This window comes from Argentina anserina, chromosome 3, assembly GCF_933775445.1.
Source record: "Argentina anserina chromosome 3, drPotAnse1.1, whole genome shotgun sequence".
NCBI lineage: Eukaryota > Viridiplantae > Streptophyta > Magnoliopsida > Rosales > Rosaceae > Argentina > Argentina anserina.
The window spans coordinates 23,748,841-23,770,033 of record NC_065874.1 but is presented as its reverse complement, the minus strand read 5'-3'; the positions used below and the strand labels follow the sequence as shown (position 1 = coordinate 23,770,033).

Below are 21,193 nucleotides of genomic sequence, written 5' to 3'. Positions count from 1 at the left end.
CTATGTTTTCTTCATCCACATCCGTATAGACCGTACTCCTTCTCTTTCTCTTTCTCTTTTTCTCTCTCTCTTTCTCTTCATCAGCAATGCCAATATGAATCATGCGGGGCATAGACTCTTTCGAATGAGAAAGACAGATAGGGGAATCAGACTGTTATATAAACACAAGTGCTAAATGCCTGCCCTCTCTGAAAAAAGACTACTATAATGAATACTTCCTATGTTTTCTTTTTATTCTCTACTCATGCATTGCCAATATGTCTTCTCAAACACCCTATACCACAAAACATGATCTAATTTGATTTTCCTTAACTAAGTAGTAAGAAACCTGAAATTTCGGCTAAAAGGAACGTTCAACAATGGCGGCAGCATTGGCTGGAGAAGACCTGGTGCGGTCTGGAAGTAGCATCAACTGGCGGGCAACAAGCATGAAAGACATGTGGAATGATCAGCCAAACTCAGTCTCCAGGAGTGGGAGGCCGGAAGAGGATGAGGAGGAGTTGAAGTGGGCTGCCTACTTACGAGAGGTTGAAGAAGGGAATGTTGAGGCAGGTCATGAGCAATGGAAGGATAGTGCATGATGAGGTTGATGTTACAAAGCTTGGGGCTGATGAGAAGCAGAAGTTGATGGATAGCATACTAAAGGTCGTTGAGGAAGATAATGAAAAGTTTCTCAGGAAGCTCAGGGACAGGACTGACAGGTTAGTAGTGTGTACATGTCAAATGTGTTTCATTTTGATCTAGCTGGTTTCCCAAATTTAGAAAGGTTCACTATTTTTTCTGAGAAGATAGAAAGGTTCACTATGGGAGATTTTATTGATAAGTACTGTTTGGTTCATTATAAATTTAGAGCTACTCAATGTAGCAGTGATTATATATGGAGCTCCCAATTATTCACTCAATTTAGAGCTACTAGACTTTTTCTCAAAGCTTCTCATTTCACCTTACATCTTGAGTTTGATTAGCAGGCAACCATCTTCCACTGAAGTGAGTACAAATTTATTTGGGGTTAATTCAATGAATTAATGACAATTATAAACTATTTCCTGTTTTCTTATACTAGGGTGGGAATTGAGGTTCCAAAGATTGAAGTAAGATTTCAGCATTTATCAGTTAAAGGAGATGCATATGTTGGGACCAGAGCACTTCCAACTCTGTACAATTCCACCTTAAATGCAATTGTGGTACAATTTTTAACCTCAAAAATTTCTGAATCATTGAAAATGGAACTGTAAGTGCTGAGACAAGTGAAACTGGATTTGTTAAAGAGAACTATATTCTAGTACTTAATAATATAGGTAGAAAACTTCATGTTGCTTTACGAACTTGAAATTTTAAATTTGTAGCTGCAGGTTCTTCCTTATGCATGTCTATACTTCCTAAAGGCCAATTTTTTTTTTTTTTTGCATTATTGATTTTCAAACTCCATAGGGGGTTCTTGGACTCTGTGGGCTCTCTCCATCGAAGAAAATGGTAGTGAAGATACTTCAAGATGTGAGTGGAATAGTGGGACCAGCAAGGTATATAGCTGAATTCTACGATTATGTTTTCATTATAGACAGCAAACCAGCTTTTTTGATGAGGTTGTTTCACATATATAGTGTCTGCTAAGTGCCTAATGTGACCTATTGTTACCTGTGGTTTCTGAAAGTCATTTTTGTTTTATTGTTATATGTTTTCCAGAATGAGTTTACTTCTTGGACCTCCTGGCTCAGGAAAAACTACATTTTTAAAGGCACTTTCTGGAAAGCTTGATGATGATTTAAGGGTCTGACTAACATTCATTCCCTCTCTCTTACTCAAATTGCATATATAAGTATGTTTCTAAGTCTACAATTTCATGTCCCCTTGCTCGTACTTTGGTTGAGCAGGTAACGGGAAAAGTTACCTATTGTGGTCACGAGTTCTCAGAATTTGTACTTCATAGAACTAGTGCATATATTAGCCAGCGTGATCTTCATTATGGTGAGATGGCAGTACGCGAGACACTGGATTTCTCTGGACGTTGCCTGGGAGTTGGAAGCAGGTATGAAGCACTGGCAGAAGCATCAAGGCGTGAGAAACAAGAAGGCGTACAGCCGGATCCTGAGATTGATGCATTCATGAAAGCCACAGCAGTGGCTGGTCAGAAAAGTAGTATAATGACAGATTATGTTCTCAAGGTTTGCTTGCTAGATAAGAAATCAATAAATTCTGTCATTTCTTCCTTGACAAGCATAACATATATTGAATCTCTAACAGATACTCGGATTGGACATTTGTGCTGATACTATGGTGGGTGATGACATGAGGCGGGGAATATCTGGAGGGCAGATGAAGCGTGTAACAACTGGTACGTATGAGGTAATGTAGAAGAACGTTTTACATTATCATGTATAACTGAGGAACGTAAGAAAGCAAAAATTTATTAACCAATTCCCAAGACATGTGTGGTTAATACTACTTAGGCTGCATCATCATTAGAGTAATACCAAGAAAATAGGTTCATTATGAGGAATATATGTTTCAGCTGTCAGGGAGGATTGTTGCAATCATCATATTTAATGGATGCAGGTGAAATGCTAGTTGGGCCAGCAAGAGCCTTTTTCATGGATGAAATATCAACAGGACTGGATAGTTCCACAACATTTCAAATTGTCAAGTACATGGGGCAGATGGCTCATATTATGGACATAACAATGATAATTTCTCTCCTTCAGCCCCATAGACTTTTGACCTCTTTGATGACATTATCCTACTCTCAGATCAGAGGGTCAAATCGTTTATCAAGGTTCTCGTGAGAATGTTCTTGAGTTTTTTGAACATTGCCCGCTTCCAATGCCCCCAAAGGAAAGGAGTTGCAGACTTTTTGCAAGAAGTAACATCCAAGAAGGATCAAGAGCAATACTGGTTCAAAAGGAATCAACCTTACAAATATATTTGAGTACCTGAGTTCACTCAAGCCTTCAACTCCTTTTATATTAGCCAAAGGCTTTCTGAAGAGCTAAGAGTTCCGTATGATAAGTCTAGTGCTCATCCTGGTGCTTTGCTGAGAGAAAAGTATGGAATTTCTAATTGGGAACTCTTCAAGGCATGCTTCTCAAGGGAATGGCTACTAATGAAACGCAATTCATTCATATATATTGTAGACGCATGAAATTTAATGAAGTAAATTATATTCGTTAAATGATTAAATCGACCAAGAGCCCGACAAAATTGCACACATGGCCCAAAAGTCAACAAAGTTAGTGCAGATCCGAATAAAACTCGTGTCAGCACATAAACGGATGATCGTAATCGAAGCTACGTAATTCCGACTTTAATTGGAAATTGTATGTCATTGACGATCAAAATGGTAATCAGACATTTGATTAAATTAATAAATTTTCTTAACGGTTATAATTAAGTCAATTATTTTCTGATTAATTTAGTTATGAGAATAACTAATTTTAAATTAATAAGAAAATAATATTGATTTAATTATACAATTAAAGAAAATTATTATTTTAGTGTCATTAAAATATTCTACAAAATAGAAACCTTGACACTATAAATACCCCCTTCAACATGAAGGGAGGATTTTTAGACTTGGAGTAGAAGGAGAGAAATCACTTGAGCAAGAATCACTCTCGACAAATCCCGAAGTCTCTCAAGTCCCGAAGTCTCTCAAATCCACGAAGAATCATCAAGCGGCCAAATCGCTCGTTCTTCATCAAATCCAAATCCAAATCCAACCTCAAGTCCACGAAGAATCATCAAGCGGCCCAATCGCTCGTTCTTCATCAAATCCAAATCCAAATCCAACCTCAAGTACACGAAGAATCTTCAAGCGGCCCAATTGCTCATTCTTCATCAAATCCAAATCCAACCTCAAGTCCACGAAGAATCATCAAGCGGCCAAATCGCTCGTTCTTCATCAAATCCAAATCCAACCTCAAGTCCACGAAGAATCATCAAGCGGCCAAATCGCTCGTTCTTCATCAAATCCAAATCCAATCCAAACTCAAGTCCACGAAGAATCATCAAGCGGCCAAATCGCTCGTTTTTCATCAAATCAAATTCAAATCAAACTCAAATCCTCAAGATCAAGTGCATGTCACCCTTGAGCCAAATCACATACGGAGATAGAATCAGAGGAGTTCTCCAAAGATTGTAACCCCGCGCTTGATATTCAATAAATCACATTTTATTTGTACACGTGTCTGCATTCTCTTGTTTGGTTTTCAGATTCTCGTTCTACAAATTGGCACGCCTGGGACATTTTTGGCCTCTCATCTCATTCTCTGAAGAAATCTTTCATTTGTGCGATGGCTTCCAAGAACAACCAAGCCGTTCCACCGAAGAAATCCAAGTCCACAACCGCGAGGTCAAACAGAGAGGCCGAACCGGTGAAGAAGTCCAAGCAAACATCCTCCAAATCAAAGAGTGAACCGATTGCCCTTGTCACCCGGAGCGTGGCTAGAGCTCAACCTACGACGTTCATGGCACTTGCTAGTAAGCTTCGTCAACCAGTCATCACCTTGGAGAGCTTGGGAGCAATAGAGCATGCCTTTCAAAGCGAGAAGAAGCAAGTGTCAAAGGAGAAGGAGCCAAGTGAGCAATCTCTTCTACCCGTTCATGGTGATGGCCCTATCCTAGAAGACGTTTTCTCTGATGACGAATCAAGCACGGCATCATACCATGGAAGACATCATCACCAACTCAATTCGGGCTCAATATGGAGGTCTTTCTCGTGACTCAATCACTTACTCCAAACCTTACACGAAGAGGATCGACAACTTAAGGATGCCGCGGGGGTATCAGCCACCGAATTTCCAACAATTTGAAGGTAAAGGAAACCCAAAGCAACATGTTGCCCACTTCGTGGAGACTTGCAGTAACGCCGGGACAGAAGGCGATCACCTTGTCAAGCAGTTCGTTCGCTCGTTGAAGGGAAATGCCTTCGAGTGGTATACAGACTTAGAGCTGGAGTATGTTGACAGTTGGGACCAAATGGAGCGCGAGTTCCTTAATCGATTCTATAGTACAAGGCGAACGGTGAGCATGATGGAGCTAACTAACACGAAGCAACGGAAGGATGAACCCGCGATCGGCTACATCAATAGATGGCGCTCACTTAGCCTTGATTGCAAGGATCGACTGTCAGAGGTGTCAGCCGTTGAAATGTGCATCCAAGGCATGCACTTTGATTTGTTATACATCTTGCAAGGAATCAAGCCTCGTTCTCTCGAAGAGTTGGCTACTCGAGCCCACGACATGGAGCTAAGCTTGGCAAGTCATAAGGGAAAGAATGAAACCCGGTCGACCAACGAAAAGACAAAGCCTTCGGAAGCAGATTTGACAAGGTTGTGAAGAAGCCTTCCAAAGAATCAATGTTCATCAATACTGCACCAGTTAAGATCTCTACGCGGGATAAGAAAGAGTTTAATAAGGTGGAACCTCCTCGAACCTACGATAGGATTAAACTCACGTTAAAGGAGATTGAGCGAAAGACGTACCCGTTCCCGGACTCTGATGTGGCGGGCATGTTAGAGGATCTGCTCGAAAACAAGATAATAGAGCTTCCGGAGTGCAAACGTCCAGAAGAAATGCATCGAGTCAACGATCCGAAGTATTGCAAATATCATCGCCTCGTTAGTCACCCTATAGAAAAGTGCTTTGTTCTCAAGGATTTGATAATGAACCTCGCCAAGCAAGGGAAGATTGAGCTGGACGTTGACGACATTGCTGAAGTCAATTGCACTACCGTAACATTCGGGTCGTTCGAGCCAGTTCCACTCCCTTTTCACCCGATGAAAGCACCGTTTTGTTTATAAAGGAAGCGCGTAAACATAAGAAGACCAAAGAAGTTAAAGAATGTCTTGCTTCCACGCCTACCCTCCAAGTTGCCTCTAATGCCGATGATGAAGGATGGATATTGGTCACCCGAAGAAGAACTCGCAAAGGTATGATGTTAAATTCACCGATTGCCCAACCAAGCCATGAGAAGTCACCTCCATGACGGGTGGAGAACGGACGAGGACGTTTTGAGACGAAAGTTGTTCCATATTTGTGGAAGCCTCTTCGTCAGAACTTGTCAAAAGAACACTTGCCGACAAAACAACCGAATGTCACTTCAATGGCCACAAGTTGTGAAGTTAGCTCCAAAGAAGACGAGAACCCTGAAGGAAGAGATACAGGTGCAAGTCAAGTGTTAAAGAAGAATGAGGTGTTGAAACAATTGGAGAGTCTACCTTTCCAACTTAGCCTCTCTGACTTGATGCAATTGCCAAAATCAAAGAGATGCGCACTTGTGGAGTTGCTTATTGACATAGAAAAACACTCCACAAGCATGAAAGAATGTGGCGTGTGTGATGCATATTGTGATACCATTCACTTCACGGATGATGACCTCCAATTGGGTTCTAAGCCACATAATCGGCTCTTTTTGTGACAGGATACATGCGAGAGCGGAAGTTGAATCGCATGCTCATAGACGGAGGGTCAGCAGTAAATATCATGCCCAAGTCAACCATGTCTCAACTCGGCATCAACGTTGATGAGTTGTCAAGGAGTCGTCTCATGATCCAAGGTTTCAACCAAGGAGGACAAAGAGCGATAGGGATGATCAGACTAGACATGGACATTGGAGAGCTAAAATCAAACACTTTGTTCCATGTCATCGATGCCAAGACCTCGTACAACTTGTTGCTGGGACGACCATGGGTACATGAAAATGGCATCGTGCCATCCACTTTGCACCAATGCTTCAAGTTCTATCGCGGAGGTGTGAAAACTATGGTTGGAGATACCAAACCTTTCACAGAAGCCGAATCATACTTTGCGGATTCTAAGTTCTACACAGATGAGGAGTCGATAAAAGAAGTCCTTCCGGTCGGAGTACTCTCCACGGGGAAAGACGCTAAAGTTAGGGAGAGTGATGTCAAATCAAAAGACATTGAACTTCATGGTGAAGTGTCGCAAAAAGTCTCGTTTGAAGTGGCAACATCGTATGCAGAAAGAAAAGCCAGCCATGCCTCTCCGGTCCTTCGCTATGTTCCGAAGTCTAGACGAAGGGAGGGGGAGTCCCCATTTGTGGGGAAAAAGTCACAAGATTTCCCACGAAAATTAGAAGAGGATAATGTGAAATTATTGAAGGAGGAGTCAACATTGCCATTAATAAAGATGAACAACCGAAATCCCACAAAGCAGCCATTAGAGGGGTTTGTCAAACCGATTCAAGGTAAGACGGAACATGGATCGCTGCCCAAGAAAAGAACATGTGAAGGGTTCGATCCTAACGCATACAAGCTGTTAGAAAAGGCCGGATACGACTTTGGTTCATCAAGCAAAAAGGGCGACCAGGCTGCAGTAAGGATGGCGCATGAGCTCGATGAGTCACAAAAGAAGTTAAGAGAGCAAGGGGCAATAGTTGATTCTTCTAAAGCTGGTCTCGGTTTCACTTCAAGCAAGCCAATCAGAATTTCAGGAAGGAGGAGGGCGGAGCGAGCCAATGTGCAACATATCAGTGTCGACGTAGTTGAAGAGAAGAGTCAAGAGGTTCAGTCAACCCCTCGCATTTCGTCGTTCGATCGCATTCGTCCAGGTTCCCGAAGAGCAACACTTGAACGCATTGAAGGATTAATCACAAGGGTGTCGGTTTTTGACCGTGTGAACATGACAACAAGTAGAGGTTCAGTCCTCAATCGCGTCGGTAGTACAACCACTCGGCCTTCCGTATTCAAGAGGATGTCAAGTTCAGACAAAGATAAGAAAATATCAAACCTCATTCTGCGAAAGCCTGCGTTGGAAAGGATCCAAGCGCCTGAAGAACGACAGATATGCAAGAGGAAAACAACTTGTAGTCGAGTGGAGAGCAAAGAAATCCGAAGTCTTATCCCGTCACGAATGAAGAGGCATTGTGTGTTGGAAGTGGATTCTACAGATAAACTCAAAGTGAAGCAACATACCATCATATTCACTGGCCAAAAAGGAGATAGCAACACCAGCAACCTTGATAATGACGGTGATGATGACATTGTCGAAACCTCTTATCATGTCACGGTGGCAGAAACAGATGCCGTAGAGGAAGACGATCATGAAGATTTAGAAATTGAAGTAGACGAAGCTCCTCCAGAACTTGAAGACGGGGGGCAAGCCACTATGGACGAACTTAAGGAGATTAACTTGGGAACAGAGGAAGACCCAAGACCTATTTTTGTGAGTGTGTCTTTAAGTTCTTAAGAAGAAAAAGAACATCTTGATCTGTTGCTCGAGTACAAAGATGTATTTGCTTGGACGTACAAAGAAATGCCCGGCCTAGATCCAAAGGTAGCAGTTCATCGACTTGCTGTCAAACCGGAGGCTCGGTCAACCAAGCAAACACAAAGACGCTTTCGAACAGAGCTTATTCCTCAAATTGAAGCGGAAGTTGATAAGTTGATTGCCGCAGGCTTCATTAGAGAGGTTTAGTATCCCAAGTGGATCGCAAACATTGTTCTTGTCAAGAAGAAGAACGGACAAATCCGCGTTTGTGTAGATTTTCGTGATTTAAACGAGGCATGTCCAAAAGATGATTTCCCTCTACCAATCATAGAGCTCATGGTGGATGCGACAACCGGGCATGAGGTTTTGTCATTCATGGACGGATCATCAGGTTACAATCAGATAAGGATGGCCTTAGAGGATGAGGAACTCACTGCATTTCGAACTCCCAAAGGAATTTATTGTTATAAGGTCATGCCATTCGGGTTAAAAAATGCCGGTGCAACGTACCAACGCGCTATGCAGAAAATTTTCGGTGACATGCTGCACAAGTATGTAGAATGCTATGTTGATGATTTGGTTGTCAAAACAAAGAAAAGAAGTGATCACCTGCAAGATCTACGAAGAGTGTTCGACAGGTTACGCAAGTACCAGTTAAAAATGAATCATTTGAAATGTGCATTCGGCGTCAGTTCTGGAAAATTTCTTGGATTCATCGTGAAGCACCGAGGCATCGAGGTAGACCAATCCAAAATTAAAGCCATCCGGGAAATGCCAGAGCCAAGAAATTTGCGCGAGTTGAAAAGCCTCCAAGGACGACTTGCCTTCATCAGATGGTTCATATCGAACTTGGTGGGCCGCTGCCAACCATTCAGTTGACTCATGAAGAAAGATGTTCCATTTGTATGGGATGAAGCTTGTCGCAATGCCTTTGAGAGCATAAAGAAATACCTGGCGAATCCTCCAGTGTTGGGTGCACCTATCGCCGGGAAACCTCTTATCCTTTACATCGCGGCTCAAGAGAGATCGCTTGGGGCCCTTCTTGCCCAAGAAAATGAAGCCAAAAAGGAGAAAGCCTTGTACTACATAAGTCGGACCCTCACTGGACCTGAGCTGAATTATCCGTCGATAGAGAAGATGTGTCTTGCACTCATCTTCGCCATTCAAAAGTTAAGGCATTACATGCAAGCTTACACAATACACTTGGTGGCGCGAGCCGATCCAGTTAAGTTTATATTATCGAAACCAGTTCTAACCGGACGCATGGCTAAGTGGGCGTTACTATTGAACCAATACGACATCGTATATGTGCCTGCTAAAGCACTGAAAGGGCAGGCGTTGGCCGACTTCTTGGCAGACCACCCTATTCCAGCGGATTGGGAAATCTCAGATGAATTCCCGGATGAGGAAGTCTTTCTTGCAGAGGTCCTCCCTACTTGGAAGATGTTTTTCGATGGCTCATCTAGGGCAGACGGAGCAGGGGCTGGTGTTATCTTTGTCTCTCCACAAAAGCAGATATTGCCTTATTCTTTCACCCTTGGGGAATTGTGCTCCAACAATGTCGCAGAGTACCAAGCCTTGATCATGGGATTGCAAACAGCGTTAGAAATTGAAATCCAAAGTCTCGAAGTATATGAAGACTCGAAGTTGGTGATTGATCAACTGCTCACTAATTACGAGGTCAAGAAGGAAGATTTGGTACCTTATTTCCAACTTGCCACACAACTCTTGAAGGGCTTTGATAATGTGACACTCATACATGTGCCACGGAAAGAAAATCAAATGGCAGACGCATTGACAAACTTGGCATTGTCTGGAGACGAAATTTTGGACATCCCAATTTGCCAAAGGTGGGTCGTGACAACAAAAACTTCACTCCAGTGTGCTTGTTCTCATGTAGTGTCAGTTCACACCATTGATGTTGAAGACTGGAGACATCCTTTTATCGACTATCTTGAACACAACAAGCTTCCTGAAGATTCGAAGCAAAAGTGGAGCATCAAGCGACGAGCACCGCGCTTCCTCTACTACAAAGAAACTTTATATCGGAGGTCGTTTGACTGAGTACTCCTTCGATGCTTGGGAAAGGATGAAGCGGTGAAAGCCATGGAAGAGGTTCATTCTGGAGTGTGTGGAGCACATCAGTCAGGGCCAAAGTTACATTTCCAAGTAAGACGACTATGGTATTATTGGCCTACCATGGTCAAGGATTGTATGGAGTATGCACAAAAATGCCAAGCTTGTCAGTTTCATGCCAACTTCATTCATCAGCCACCTGAGCCGTTGCATCCGACAATTGCTTCGCACCCGTTCGATGTCTGGGGAATGGATGCCATCGGACCCATCACTCCGAAATCATCGGCTGGTCATATGTACATTCTGGCAGCCACAGATTCCTTCTCAAAGTGGGCAGAAGCGATACCGCTGAAAGAAATAAAGAAAGAAAATGTTGTGGACTTTATTACTAGAAGCATTATACAACGCTATGGTATACCACGATGCATCATCACGGACAATGCCAAGTATTTCTCGAATACCGCAACAGAAAATCTGAGCAAGAAATTTCACGTCAGGCTTCACTTCTCTTCGATGTATAACGCTCCGGCAAATGGATTGGCAGAAGCATTCAATAAAACGCTATGTAACATTTTGAAGAAAACTGTCAGCAAGAAGCAGAGGGATTGGCATGAGAAATTGGGTGAAGCTCTCTGGGCTTACAGAACGACGTATCGGACAGCCACAAATGCTACACCTTATTCTCTCGTCTATGGTGTAGAAGTCGTGTTACCATTAGAGAAAGAAATCCCGTCATTGAGAATCGCTTTGCAAGAAGGTCTCACAAATGAAGAAAATGTCAAGTAACGCATGCAAGAGTTAGAAGCTTTGGACGAGAAGAGGCTTGACGCACAACAACACCTGGAATGCTACCAAGCTCGGATGTCACACGCCTTCAACAAAGGTGTTCGACCACGGTCATTTCAAGTTGATGATTTAGTCCTTGCTGTTCGAAGACCCATCATTATGACGCACAAGTCTGGCTCCAAATTCAAGTCAAAGTGGGATGGTCCTTACGTCGTCAGAGAAGTTTACACCAATGGAGCTTACAAAATTGTGGCGGAAGACGGTTTGAGGATCGGTCCCATCAACGGTAAGTTCTTGAAGAAGTATTATGCTTGAAAACAAAAGAAAACGCTCCAAGTCTGCACGAGCCTAAACTGCATAAGACAAAAAAACGAAAAAAAAAACGCTCCACGCCTGCATGAGCTTAAACTGCACAAGGCACCTAAAAAACCCTACGTGATGACTTCATTCTTTCTTTAGAAGGATACGTAGGCAGCTTAAGAATAACAATCTTAAGTTCAGTCACATCAAAAAAAATATAAGGGTTTGATTGAAAAAAAAAAGGATAAGAAAGGAGCAAATCTTGATCATTCAAGTCTGTCACATCCAAGTCAAACCCTTGAAACTGCTCCGACGTTCTTCAAAGCTGGCTCTCAGTTCTGGAATCTCTCGGATTTGGCACTTCTTCTTTAACTTGAAGCTGCTCCGACATTCTTCAAAGCTGGCTCTCAGTTCTGGAATCTCTCTGATTTGGCACTTCTTTAACTTGAAGCTGCTCCGACGTTCTTCAAAGCTGGCTCTCAGTTCTGGAATCTCTCGGATTGGACACTTCTTCTTTGACTTGAAGCTGCTCCGACGTTCTTCAAAGCTGGCTCTCAGTTCTGGAATCTCTCGGATTGGACACTTCTTCTTTGACTTGAAGCTGCTCCGACGTTCTTCAAAGTTGGCTCTCAGTTCTGGAATCTCTCGAATTAGACACTTCTTCTTTAACTTTAAGCTGCTCCGACGTTCTTCAAAGTTGGCTCTCAATTCTAGAATCTCTCGGATTTGGCACTTCTTCTTTGACTTGAAGCTGTTCCGACGTTCTTCAAAGCTGGCTCTCAGTTCTGGAATCTCTCGGATTTGACACTTCTTCTTTGACTTGAAGCTGCTCTGACGTTCTTCAAAACCGGCTCTCAGTTCTGGAATCTCTGGGATTTGGCACTTCTTCTGTTCCGGATCAACAAGTCTTGCATCGTGAAGAAAACTCTTGAAAGCCGCATGGTCAATGTGATGCGTAAAGCCTAACACGCTTTTATTGACTTTTGTCAAGTCTATGAAATGAGAGCAGTTAAGCGATTAGGTCGTTTACGTTCTTCAAACTCTTGAAAGCCTCCATGTTGAATGTGATGCGTAAAGCCTAAAACGCTTTTATTGACTGCTGTCAAGTCTATGAAATGAGAGCAGTTAAGCGATTAGGTCGTTTACGTTCTTCAAACTCTTGAAAGCCTCCATGTTGAATGTGATGCGTAAAGCGTAATCCGCTTTTGTTGACTGACGTCAAGTCTATGAATTGAGAGCAGTCAAGCGATTAGGTCGTTTACGTTCTTCAAACTCTTGAAAGCCACCATGCTGAATGTGATGCGTAAAGCCTAATCCGCTTTTGTTGACTGCTGTCTATGAATTGAGAGCAGTCAAGCGATTAGGTCGTTTACGTTCTTCAAATCCGCCAAAAATTAATGCGTTCAAAAGCAGTCGAATGGCTAGATTGAACGCGACTCTCATATTATTGTCAAAATCCTACAAAAAAAGAGAGTCAAAGTGAGAAAAGTTAAAAATCAAAGTCAAAGTCAGAAAAAAAATATCAAAAGTCAAAGTCAGACTAACAAGAAAAGGAGGGTCAAAGTCTGAAAAAAAAACAGGTTGCACAAGAGCACGCATGCTCTCAATCAATGAATGATTCATTCATTCATTCATTCATTCATTCATTCACTCGCCATATTCACGCAGACTCAATTCAATTCTTTCTTCCTTTTATCCCATCTCATCCAAACCGTACTCATGCATTAATGCTTCTGTTTCCAAGTCTTCCAACATTTGGGCCTTTACTTTACTCCTTGCTGGTTGAGCTGCCATCAGATGCTCCTCCTCTGCAGCTAGATTCATAGAAGAAAGATCAAAACTCTCGGATAGGTAGCCCCAATCGGACCCGGCTGCCTCACTTATGAAAGAGCTTGAATCAGCATTAAGTAATGTGTCAGATATGGAGGCAGAAGAATTAAAATCTCCTGAAGACATGAAATGTTTTGTAGATGATGCACCATATAAAAGAAATATGATGGGAAGTTCATGTACCTTGGATGATGTTACAGAATCTGTTGCAAATGAGTTCTTGAACATGCTAGGGATGGAGCAAAGTCCATCTAGCATTAGCTTTGGGAGTGAACCCGAGTCCCCAAGAGAGCGTCTGCTAAGACAGTTTGAGAAGGAGGCACTTGCCACAGGTTGTTCTTTGTTTGATGATTTTGACACAGTAAATGATGAACATAGCACAATCCCATCTGTATGACCACCTTAAGATAGAGAGGAGCCGCATTAACTTCAGCTAGAAATGAAGAACGCAATCCGATGTTGCATCTCTTACATTCTGCCATGTGGAGCTCTCGACGTGATCCGAGTCGTTCACTGCAAAGGCCGAGTGGAAGAGGTCAGCGGCTCCATCCGCGCCAGCGATATTATGAAGGCTCACCCTAAGCATGTACTCAAGAAGCCCTCTTGCCCTCCGATCACGGCGGCGTCGTCCCTAAGATTATAAGTAATGTAGATGGAAGCTATGCAGTCCCTGAGAATAGCTTATGGACGTATAAGTACCAGCCAAAAAATGCTATGGAGGTATGTGGTAATAATGAATCTGTGAAGTTTCTGAGTGAGTGGCCACGTTCTTGGTATGCATCAATTATAGATGCTTATGATGATAAGAGAATTTAAAAAAAGGAAAGAAAGTGGAAAGCAGCCAAGCAAAGCAGCACAAAAAAAAACAGCAAAAGGAGAATATGCGATCATTTCAATAACCAAGGTTTGTATGCATCTCCGTTTGCAATGAGTGGTGCTTACAGCACTTTATGGGCAGGGGGTAACGAATATAGACAGCCTGAAAGTAAAGCCAAGATCTTGCTGGCACAATGATGCCCTCCATAAACAACGTTAAAGCATTTGATGAAAAGCATCGGTGGACAGCAAATGCATCTGAGAAAGTAACTTCTTTGACAGAAAAGAAGAGCACTAATAATACAAGTGGGAAAAGGCAAAGTGCAGAAAAAATTCTTGAGCAGAATAAAGCGGGGTTCTGCATCCAACAAAATTTTTGGAGTCTCGGAAACTAGCTCCACAAATTCTTCAAATCAAAGTGTATACTTCAAGCTGCGCTTTCGGCACGTGACAACGACATGCTTGCAACACGACTTGAAGTGGGGGCATTTGTAGACGCATGAAATTTAATGAAGTAAATTATATTCGTTAAATGATTAAATCGACCAAGAGCCCGACAAAATTGCACACATGGCCCAAAAGTCAACAAAGTTGGTGCAGATCCGAATAAAACTCGTGTCAGCACATAAACGGATGATCGTAATCGAAGCTACGTAATTCCGACTTTAATTGGAAATTGAATGTCATTGACGATCGAAATGGTAATCAGACATTTGATTAAATTAATAAATTTTCTTAACGGTTATAATTAAGTTAATTATTTTCTGATTAATTTAGTTATGAGAATAACTAATTTTAAATTAATAAGAAAATAATATTGATTTAATTATATAATTAAAGAAAATTATTATTTTAGTGTCATTAAAATATTCTACAAAATAGAAACCTTGACACTATAAATACCCCCTTCAACATGAAGGGAGGATTTTTAGACTTGGAGAAGAAGGAGAGAAATCACTTGAGCAAGAATCACTCTCGACAAATCCCGAAGTCTCTCAAGTCCCGAAGTCTCTCAAATCCACGAAGAATCATCAAGCGGCCAAATCGCTCGTTCTTCATCAAATCCAAATCCAAATCCAACCTCAAGTCCACGAAGAATCATCAAGCGGCCCAATCGCTCGTTCTTCATCAAATCCAAATCCAAATCCAACCTCAAGTCCACGAAGAATCATCAAGCGGCCTAATCGCTCGTTCTTCATCAAATCCAAATCCAAATCCAACCTCAAGTACACGAAGAATCTTCAAGCGGCCCAATCGCTTGTTCTTCATCAAATCCAAATCCAACCTCAAGTACACGAAGAATCATCAAGCGGCCAAATCGCTCGTTCTTCTTCAAATCCAAATCCAACCTCAAGTCCACGAAGAATCATCAAGCGGCCAAATCGCTCGTTCTTCATCAAATCCAAATCCAATCCAAACTCAAGTCCACGAAGAATCATCAAGCGGCCAAATCGCTCGTTCTTCATCAAATCAAATCCAAATCAAACTCAAATCCTCAAGATCAAGTGCATGTCACCCTTGAGCCAAATCACATACGGAGATAGAATCAGAGGAGTTCTCCAAAGATTGTAACCCCGCGCTTGATATTCAATAAATCACATTTTATTTGTACACGTGTCTGCATTCTTGTTTGTTTTCAGATTATTGTTCCACATATATATTTAAGACCACCCAGATAACAATCATGGCTACAATCGCGTACTGTGTTCTTAAGAACAGAAATGAAATCTGGTCAAAAAAATTTGGGGTGCATTGTTTTTCAGTCTCATCAATGTCATGTTTAATGGAATGGCAGAACTTGCATGACAGTTTTCAGGCTTCCTGTGTTCTATAAACAGAGAGATGCCTTGTTCTATCCGGGCTGGGCTTTCGGCTTGCCTCTTTGGCTCCTCAGAATTCCCATTTCAGTAATGGAGTCAGGCATTTGGATCATTCTTACTTATTACACCAATATTGGTTTTGCACCTGCTGCAAGTAGGTAGATACTGATTATCTTCTGCTGTAAATTTGTAATGGAGTGGTGGCTTTTTTTTTTCTGCAGATGTTGACAACTTTTATCATCTTCAGGTTATTCAAGCAATTCTTGTCTTTCTTTGAAGTACATCAGATGGCTCTATCCCTCTTCCATTTCATTGCCGCTGCTGGGCGAACAGAAGTTGTTGCACAAACAATTGGAACCTTTACCTTGCTACTGGTGTTTGTGCTTGGAGGTTTTACACTTACCAAAGGTAATGTTTGTTTGTTTGGGACTTGGAATTTCCTAGACTTGAAGTAAAATGGCTTACATATTTTTTTTGTTGACCAACATGTTCACAACTCAATACACAGAAAAAATAATAATAATAATAATAAGTACATAATGGTAAACTGTTCAGGATTTTTTTTTTTTAAATTACCAGAAACAGATACTACTTTTCTTTGTGCAGGTGACATTAAACCATGGATGATATGGGGCTACTATATTTCTCCCATGATGTATGGGAAAATGGCCATTGCCATCAATGAGTTTCTTGACAAAAGTGGAGTAGCGTAAGTTTTCAGACCTATTAAAACCAATTGGAAGAAACTCCTTCATGTTACTAGTGAATCAGTAGGCTCCTTATTTTCTTTTTCTTATTTCTTGGCTATTGCATAAGTAACATTTTTATGTGTTACAGCCAATAAATGGTTCTAGTCAACCCACAGTTGGAAAGACCCTTCTTAAGGAAAGAGGACCGTTTGTAGACGAATATTGGTATTGGATTTGCATTGCAGCACTCTCTGCATATTCTCTTCTTTTTAACATTCTTTTCATTGCAGCAGTAACATTTTTGAAGCGTAAGTTTCTTACTACGTTACCTGGTTACTTGCAGTGCTATTAAAGCTTATAAATTAGGAAGCTGCTACTCATTGTGCTCTTCTTGAACTGTTTCAGCACTCATTGATTCTAAGGCAGTAATTTTCAGAAGAACCCCCTGATCCCAATATTGGAATGCGTTTTGACATCCACTTCAGATGGTTGGTCTGGCTTTTGTTATTTTGTGCTCGTAATTTGGTTTCCATGATATATATTTTATGACAGTGATGGATATGTTAACTTGTGCATATAAGTTTACTAGTTACTGTGTTCTTACTTTTATCAATTGCTATCTTTATATGTTGGCGCTGATATTCCAGTGAGCAACAGCAAAGGGAATTCAAGCTCAAGCAGAAGTTCCTCAACCATTGAAACTCGATGGGGAATGGTGTTGCCCTTCCAGCCCCTTTCACTTGCTTTTGACCATGTTAATTATTATGTGGATATGACTGCTGTAAGTCTCTACCATACAATAAGCGATGCTATATAACTTAGGAGATCAAACAGCCAAATGCATAGATTAAGTGATTTTTTCCCTTTGTTATTTCCACTTTATTAATTGGAGTTTACGTACTGGCTCATATTACCTGATGTAATTTTGGAACCAATCTCATATATACCATCAGGAAATGAAGAGTCAAGGGATCGAAGAGAGCAGATCACAACTGGTACAAGATGTTAGTGGTGCTTTCAGACCAGGTGTTTTAACAGCTTTAGTAGGAGTAAGTGGTGCTGGAAAGACAACCTTGATGGATGTTTTATCGGGAAGGAAGACTGGTGGGTACATTGATGGTAGCATAAGCATTTCAGGCTACCCAAAAGACCAAGCTACATTTGCTCGAGTTAGCGGTTATTGTGAACAAAATGACATCCATTCTCCTTATGTGACTGTCTATGAATCCCTTTTGTATTCTGCGTGGTTGCGTCTTGCTTCAGATGTAAAGAAGGAAACGCGAAAGGTACTTTGATGATATTGATTTGTGGACAGATTTATCTTGTTAACCTTAACAAAATTTCATCATTTCCAGCTGAGAACATATAACTATTGACATAATTTATGTTCATGCTGATATGTAAGTAATGTCTAGATATTGAGCTTCACAAATATTATCTTCTTTCATATAGATGTTTGTTGAAGAAGTCATGGAACTAGTTGAGCTTAACCCACTGAGGAATGCTTTAGTTGGACTTCCAGAAGTAGATGGTCTTTCAACTGAACAGAGAAAGAGGCTCACAATAGCTGTAGAGTTGGTTGCCAATCCCTCCATAATATGTATGGATGAACCTACATTAGGCCTTGATGCTAGAGCTGCTGCAATTGTTATGCGCGCTGTAAGGAACACAGTTGATACTGGCCGAACTGTGGTGTGCACAATCCACCAACCAAGCATAGATATTGTTGAAGCTTTCGATGAGGTATGCTTCATCTCTTGACTCAATAATTTTCATACTAGTTCTCCTTGCAATACTAAGCAATTTGTGCTGTCAAAATATCTCAACCTGCTGTTCTTTTGCAGCTACTTTTGATGAAAAGAGGAGGAAAAGTTATTTATGCTGGACCTCTAGGTCCTCGTTCTCACAAGCTTGTTGAATATTTTGAGGTGAGTTTTTCGGTTTTTCCTGATATGCTTGACTGGTTAATGATGAATTCCATATTTACAATACAACAGTGATATGTATGAAAAAAAGTTAATTTACTGGTAACTTGCACTTGGGACCAAAGAAAGACTAGTTCAATTAGAGCATAAAGCCACTAAGTCCTCGGTTGAGAAGAAATTATTTGAGTCATATTGCTTGTAGTATGTAGGAAATGGAAGGCATGGAATGCTGTAACCTATTTCAACTGTTGTTAAGGAGAATGGTGATGGTGAACCATCCAAGTTTTTCTGATGATTGGAAAACCGCTTGTAGGGTATTCAAGGGGTTCAAAAAATTAAAGATGGGTACAATCCTGCCACATGGGTGTTAGAAATCAGCTCCACTGCAGTTGAAACTCAACTCTGTTGGAGAGGAGAGATCCCACATTTAAGAAGTGACAAAGAAAATAAAGCTTATAAGTGGGTGGATAATAACCAATTGTATTGAGGCTTTTTGTGATTAAAACCCAACACTTGTGAGGTGGCTAAGTTGGGACAATATGGGTACAGTCACGGGCCACGCTTGTCGCTGTTTAACAAACTCCACCTTGATTTTGCAAAGCTTTTTAACTCGGTGCAAGGCTTGCTTCTGGAAACAACACTGGTCTTACTGGAGGAATTCGCACTACAATGCAATCCGGTTTTTCATGACACTTGTTATTGGCATATTGTTTGGTGTAATCTTTTGGGGAAAATGAGACAAGATGTATGTGCATGACCGCATGTCTTTTAATAGTAGCTACATTTTTTTATGTCCATTTTCATCTCTCTGAAAAGAGATGCACTACTAAAATAGCAGATGGAAGTTCAAAAGAAGGTAAATGACTGTATTTGTTTGTCTACAGACACAAACAGCAAGACCTGATTAACCTGTTGGGAGCGACTTATGCCGCTTTTCTCTTCCTCGGAGCCTCCAACGCTTCTGCAGTGCAATCTGTAGTGGCAAACTGGCAATTGAGAGAACAGTATTCTACCGTTAGCGAGCAGCAGGAATGTATTCCGAGTTACCTCATGCCTTTGCTCAGGTAATAGATAGGTGCATACATCCATGTCTTACGTTTCCTAATTTCCCTCTTTGCAGGTGGCTATAGAAACAATTTATGTTGCAATACAGACCTTCATCTATGCACTTCTGCTATATTCAATGATTGGATACCAGTGGAAGGTGGTTAAGTTCTTGTATTTCTAGTTTTTCTACTACTTCATATTCATGTGCTTCACGTACTTTTCAATGTACGGTATGATGGTCGTCGCACTAACTCCCGGCCACCAGATTGCTGCCATTGTTATGTCCTTCTTCCTGAGCTTTGGAACTTGTTCTCTGGTTTCCTCATCCCTAGACCGGTACGTCATCTGCATTACTAATCTTGTTTTCTGGAAGTAGAAATGCAAGATATCTAAGAATGCAGTTCTATAATGAAATGAAAAGAGTCAGCTTCTACATATAAATCGAAAATCCTGTGTGAAACTCTTCAAAAAACATATCTTGGAACATCAGAGGACATCAATTTGTCAAGTTTATTATAGATTTTGTAGTAAACCAAGTTCATGCTCTAATATTGCAGCTAATCCCTATATGGTGGAGGTGGTACTACTGGTGTTCTCCTGTGGCTTGGACAATCTATGTTTCGAAATTCCGGGTTCGGCACCTAAGGCAGTTGATGCATTCCTTAAGGAGTACTTGGGATATGACTATGACTTTCTTGTACCAGTAGTCCTTGCTCATGTTGGTTGGGTGCTCCTCTTCTTCTTTGTATTTGCCTATGGTATCAAGTTCCTCAACTTCCAAAGAAGATGAGAGATTTCAGTCTTCTTTTTTTGGTTGCATGCCGAAGGTTTGTATTGGCGAAATTTGATGAGGTTTTTTAGATGATTTGGTAATTGTTTATGGGTTAAATGAGATTTGATACTCGTATCTGACTCTAAGATCTCTACTCGTATCTGAGATCAGATCTCTCTTTAGTTCTCACAACATGGCAAGATTAAGGCTTTAGTTTCTAGTGCTATCACAACTTGACCTCATACAATCCCCCATATGGTATATACAACCTTCATTCCCCAAAAACAAAATTCAGCTGGTGACTTCTATCTCATCTGTCCCGAATCCTGATCTTGGGAAAGTTTGATTTGATATTAAAACCTTCTAGCAGATTATGTCCTACGACTTTCATTTGGTATTACTACCTCGGCTGAAAATCCTTGAGCCAAACCTTCAAATCTACAAAAAATGATCAACTACATTTTAAGAGTATGCGCAACAGCTGCTAATAAAAAAGGGTGCCCTTCGTCCATGCTTCTTGGTTCCCAAACCAAGTTCATCCCTGTCTGCATTTCCCAAACCATATAGACAATTTGCAAAACTATGTTTCTGCTTTCCACGGCCGCTGTTGCTCAGGCTAACAGAACATAAATTCTCATGTTTGTTATTGGCAAAAGCTTGTTTAATTTTCTGCTTATTCTAAAACAGAAAATGTAAGCTAAAAACTTCACGACCATCATATTGGACTTCCCCACAACAAAATTCTTCACTAATAGTTTCGTCAGAAGAAACTACCCATAACAAGAACAGAGTAAGGAATAACAAATGGAGAAAGTAATAATTAAATCAGTATGTCATTGAATCTAGTTAAGATTAGTATACAATTATTTTTTGGGACGAAAGATTAGTATTGTAATAACCCTAAATTTC

The 21,193-nt window shown here is 41.1% G+C and overlaps 1 pseudogene; it reads left to right on the top strand.

Annotated features, from left to right (window-relative positions):
- The first annotated feature begins 359 nt into the window (after nucleotides 1-359).
- On the top strand, nucleotides 360-20,305 carry LOC126789137 (pleiotropic drug resistance protein 2-like; annotated as a pseudogene).
- The last annotated feature ends 888 nt before the right edge of the window (nucleotides 20,306-21,193 follow it).